Source organism: Triticum aestivum, chromosome 1D (assembly GCF_018294505.1).
Source record: "Triticum aestivum cultivar Chinese Spring chromosome 1D, IWGSC CS RefSeq v2.1, whole genome shotgun sequence".
NCBI classification, from domain to species: domain Eukaryota; kingdom Viridiplantae; phylum Streptophyta; class Magnoliopsida; order Poales; family Poaceae; genus Triticum; species Triticum aestivum.
The window spans coordinates 55,135,272-55,141,089 of NC_057796.1; the positions used below are offsets into that span (position 1 = coordinate 55,135,272).

At 40.1% G+C, this 5,818-nt stretch overlaps 1 pseudogene; it reads right to left on the minus strand.

The window, feature by feature from the left end:
• Positions 1–1,454: 1,454 nt before the first annotated feature.
• LOC123180262 (photosystem II CP43 reaction center protein-like) lies at positions 1,455–5,448 on the minus strand (annotated as a pseudogene).
• Between the last annotated feature and the right edge of the window lie 370 nt (positions 5,449–5,818).

Consider the following 5,818-nt stretch of genomic DNA (forward strand, 5'->3'; position numbering starts at 1 on the left):
TTAGCAGTCTGTATAAAAGGACTATTCTATTTCTCTAGATATGGTAGAGGGAAGTATCCATCCCTATTTTATTCATTAGTTCCCGGCCCTAGAGGGCAAAATTGAGAAGTTTGCGAAGTCACTTGCCTTCAGAAAAAGAAGGCGCAAGGCTTCTCCCTACCCTGCAGAAAATAAAAATGAAACGAAAGGGACAGTCTACCTCTCCCTTCCCTTTAAAAAAAGTTTGCCTGTTGTTTGTCTCAGTTAATACCCAATCTTTGGAGCTCTGTTGGCGAGTTCTATTTCTGCCTCCGGAGCGCCCTCTTTTTTTAGGTGGGATGCAAAGGAAGGGTAAGATAGTAAGGGATACGGCACTAGACTAACACCTAATGAATACTTAATTTAATATAAGTAGTTAAACAGTTAACTAGACTAAACTTTTTATCATAGTACTTTGATAAATTAAGCAGGCGAGCGGCGGGAATCGAACCCGTATCTTCTCCTTGGCAAGGAGATATTTTACCATTGAACTACGCTTGCTACAGTATATATTTTATAGCGTATATCCGCCTGGGTCGACCTTCTATGTCTGGGTCGACCGTTTCAAGTCATTTTCTATTATATTAGAGTTTTCGTTTTTTATTATCTGTCAATGAATATTCTAATCGGAATGGAATTTCATAATACCAAAAGAGAAGAGCTAGCAATTCGGAATGCAAATTGCATTTTAATACGTCTCACTATTCTAATTTTTTAGAAGAAATGGCCTTTATTATTTCTTTTTTATGGGGTTAATAAATATTAACCAAATTTGATTTAAGAAATGAGAGAATTCAGAATAGCTACGAGAATGACTAGTCCAATCCATAATGATGTACCGGAAAATACAACATTTTTATTATTTGACCAACCATCAGGAGAAGCAAATACAAGCGGTACACTAATTACTAAGACTGAGGAAGTCGCAATTAATGCAAAAACAGCTAATTGGAAAGCAATAGTCATATGTCTAATCCTCCAAGCTACCATCAAATAAAGTTGACTACATATTTGATCCCTCACTTAAACCAAAATTGTAAAAAAAATACAAGAAGTAGGAGGGGTTTAATCATGAATCCATTGATTCTTCTCTTTAATTCAAATTTATTACTTAAACCGCTTTTTTATTTGGATATGGGGGTGAGAAGAGATTATTTACTCTTTATTTCACAAGCGGGTATAGCGGATCCTGTATCTGTGTATACAGTATAGAGATATATCGAAAAGGAACTTGTATCTGATATCTTTCTAGAGGCTAATAAATCTTTTTTTATATGGCTATGTTCTATTTGTAGGAGTAAAATAAGGATTAGGCTGTGGAGAGATGGCTGAGTGGTTGATACCTCCGGTCTTGAAAACTGGTATAGTTTTAGGAACTATCGAGGGTTCGAATCCCTCTCTCTCCTTTTGCTTATTGAATACATTTTTTTCTTTCCTTTTTTTCTTTCCCTTATCTTTCTTTCATAAAAAGGAATGGATGGCTCGGCTAGATGGAATAACCGAGCCAGAACAGAAAAAAGTAGAACAGGTATAAATAAGAAAATCTTAGTTAAGAGGGTTCATGTAAAGAACAGGTTCCAAATCACGATCGATTCCCTTTTCAAAACCTGCAGCAGCAGCTCGGGCTCTTCCTGCATGCCATAAATGGCCCACAAAAAAGAAGAATCCTAGAACAAAATGAGAAGTTGATAACCAACTTCTAGGAGAGACATAATTAACTGCATTGATCTCGGTAGCTACGCCACCCACAGAATTTAAAGAGCCTAAAGGAGCGTGGTTCATATATTCTGCTGAGCATCGTTCTTGCCAAGGTTGTATGTCTTTTTTCAACCTACTCAAGTCCAAACCGTTGGGGCCCCTTAGAGGTTCTAACCATGGAGCACGAATGTCCCAAAAACGCATAGTTTCCCCTCCAAAGATAACCTCCCCAGTTGGGGAACGCATTAGATATTTACCTAAACCTGTGGGTCCTTGAGCGGATCCCACATTAGCTCCAAGACGCTCGTCTCTAACTTGAAAAGTAAATGCTTGAGCTTGAGAAGCTTCTGGCCCGGTGGGTCCATAAAACTCACTCGGATAAGCTGTATTATTGAACCATACAAAACAACAAGTGATAAAACCAAAGACAGATAAAGCAGCTAAACTATAAGACAAGTAAGCTTCTCCAGACCATACAAATGCACGGCGAGCCCATGCGAAGGGTTTGGTTAAAATATGCCAAATTCGGCCAAATACACAAATAAAACCCAACCTGTAGCGACCAGACCTCAAACAGTCTGTGCTGCTGTGCACCAGTGTCATCCCTGGATCTGTAATGCTGACACGCACAGTACAAATGGAGGATTTATAACAGAGTAGCAATCACACACTTATTACAACGAATATCTTAAAAGAGAATAAGTATGATAAATATGGCTTAAGGCCATCTAATATGATAACAGCGGAAGACTTGAAAGATAAGTGAGTCCATCAACTCCAACGGCATCACTGAGTATAAGACCACGACCTAAAGGCACCTTACTCGTCGTCTGAAAAGTCTGCAACATGAAACGTTGCAGCCCGAAAACGGGTCAGCACATGGAATATGCTGGCAATGTAACACATAGAGAGTAATGAACATAATAATACTATACTACATGCATATATGGCTGGTAGAAAGCTCTATGGTTACAGTTTTGCGAAAAGCCAGTTTTTCCCTACTACAAAGGAATAAATTTTATTTAACTATCATGGTGGTTGTTAAACATTGAGATGGTTGACAGCATCTCAATCCCAATTAAGTATCATCATTAACCCAACAATATTAATTAAAGTAACATGGTGATGAGATTCACATGATAATCCAAGTACTAGATACTCAAGATGTCCATAACCGGGGACACGGCTAACCATGATTAGTTTATACACTCTGCAGAGGTTTGTGCACTTTTCCCACAAGACTCGATCGCCTCCGCTGGATTCTCGCACTACATGATGTTTGAGAAACGGATGACCGAGACATAGTCTTTCAGAAGCGTTTGCACCTTACGATGTGATAGACCGTACCACCTACATCCCCTACATCTGCTAGTCTACCACTGTAAGAGTTCACACAACTTAATCAACTATGCTAGAGCCCATAATAGCTTGCGGCTGCACACGGAAGTTTCTAGCATGAAAAATCTCATGATCCCTTTGAACCTGGGTGGCGGTCCAAAAGAAAAACAGGCAATCCTGGAATACCCAGGTACCTCAATCCACCCAGATGTGAGTTTTAGTTGCCACCTTAAGTAAACCATTAATTAAAAATCTCACATCTGTAGTGAATATCTCTCAAACCCAATCCACGTCTACAAGCATAGCATAGCAATATAAGCAAACGTAGAAGTAACTCCCAAGGGTTTGATAATGGAACACGTGATAGGTACTACCTCATCTACTTCCCAATTCCCACAGTTTAATTAGATCCTAACCATGCAATTGTTTGAGGATTGATCTAATGCAATAAAACTGGGTAGTAAAAGAGGTATGATCAAAGTAGCAAGCGGCGCACTCCGGGGACGGGGTGAGGGAGAGGCGGCGGGGTAGGGGCGTATATAAGGAGGGGGGGGCCTGCCTTGGGGAGGGGGCGACGGGCGGCGGCGGGTCTCGTCCCCGATCGGGTCTCAGCGGCGCCGGTCTCCAGGAGGGAGACGGCTCGCGGGCGGGCTGGGCCGCGCGGCTGGGGTTCGGCCCAGTCGGCGCTCGGCGTTTTTTTTAAATAGTTTCGCCGAATCTAAAAAAATCGCAGAAAAATAAATAAAAATCCAAAAATGCTAAAACAATTTTTTCCCGTCTAACTAAAATAATTAGAACGAGATGAACATTTTCTTGGCCCAAAAATGTAGTTTTGAAAACGTGCAAATTTTTTAATGCAATTAAAATTGCCAATAAAATTCGAATAAAATCCAATATTTGATTTTAATATTTTTCCTCCAATATTTCAATTATTTTGGAGAAGTCATATTTTCTCCTCTCATTTATTTTAATACGAAATATTTTTCGGAGAGAAAAATAATTAAAAACAAAAATAAAAATCCTTGTTTCATTATTTGATAAAAATCAAATATGAAAATCGAGAAAATCCCCAACTCTCTCCGAGGGTCCTTGAGTTGCTTAGGATTTTTTGAGGATTTGCCGAAAATGCAAATAAATATGCTATGCAATGATGATCTAATGTATAACATTCCAAATTGAAAATTTGGGATGTTACACAACCATACATGCCCACCAATTATATCTTCTAAATCATCTACACTAAAAATCCACCCTTCTCCACCAAAAGGATATTTCAGTAAATAACCAAATATAACACTGGGACTAAGGGTCAAATTGGTAGTTTTTCTTACATCTCCCCCCCCCGGGGGGCCCAGGTATCATATACACCGCCAAAATAAAGAGCCTTGAGTACTAGAAGAAAAGCACCTAGACCTAACAAAATTAAGTGAATACCCAAAATTGTAGTCTTTTTATTTCTATCTTTCCAGGCATAACCAAAGAATGGAAAAGATTCCTCAAGAGTCTTGGGTCCCAGAAGCGCGTGATAAATGCCACCGAAGCCTAAGACTACGGAGGAAATTAGGTGAAGTACGCCAGATACAAAGTACGGAAAAGTATCTAGAACTTCCCCCTGGCCATACTCCCCAACCTAGAGTAGCTAAGTGTGGAAGTAAAATAAACCCTTGTTCATACATGGGCTTTTCTGGTACGAAATGGGCCACTTCAAATAGGTTCATTGCTCCGGCCTAGAATACGATTAATCCGGCATGGGCTACATGAGCTCCAAGCAGTTTACCGGACAAATTGATAAGTCTGGCATTCCCAGCCCACCAAGCAAAGCCGGTGGTTTCTTGGTCACGACCAGCTAAAACGAAAGTTCCATTAAAGAGCGTTTCCACATGGTAGAACCTCCTCAGGGAATATAAGATTTTCATGAGGCTGATCCTGAGCTGCCATCCACGCACGAATACCCTCGTTTAAAAGAATATTTTTGGTGTAGAAAATCTCAAATTCAGGATCTTCCGCTGCACGGATTTCCTAGGAAACAAAGTCGTAGGCACGTAAGTTCAGAGCCAAGCCAACTACGCCAATAGCACTCATCCATAAACCGGTGACGGGTACAAATAGCATAAAGAAATGTAACCAACGTTTATTGGAAAAAGCAACACCAAAGATTTGGGAACAAAAGCGGTTAGCAGTGACCATGGAATAAGTTTCTTCAGCTTGAGTTGGGTTAAAAGCACGGAAGGTATTTGCACCATCACTGTCCTCAAATAGAGTGTTTTCTACGGTCGCTCCATGAATAGCGCATAGCAGAGCCGCACCTAATACTCCGGCAACTCCCATCATATGAAATGGGTTCAACGTCCAATTATGAAATCCTTGGAAGAAAAGGATGAATCGAAATATCGATGCTACACCAGAATTAGCAATTTTATTTACTCTGAATCTATGTTCCCCTTAGTGAAATATTAATCCTCCTTTTTCTTTTTATTACTATTTCCTCCGCTTAATGGATAACCATTTGCTACCAATATCCAGATTGCCCCAGTGGATAAATAAGGAATACAGAAACAAAAACAGCAATTGGACCAGAGAATGAGATTGCATTATAAGGCCGCAATTGAACAGACCGAGCAAGTTCAAATTGGCATAACATGAAACCTATTAGTGCAAAAGCCCCGTGGAGAGCTACAAAAGTCCATAGACCGCCTAATTGACACCAACGAGTAAAATCTCCTTGTGCTTTGGGCCCCCATAGTAGCAACAAAGAGTGTGCTAA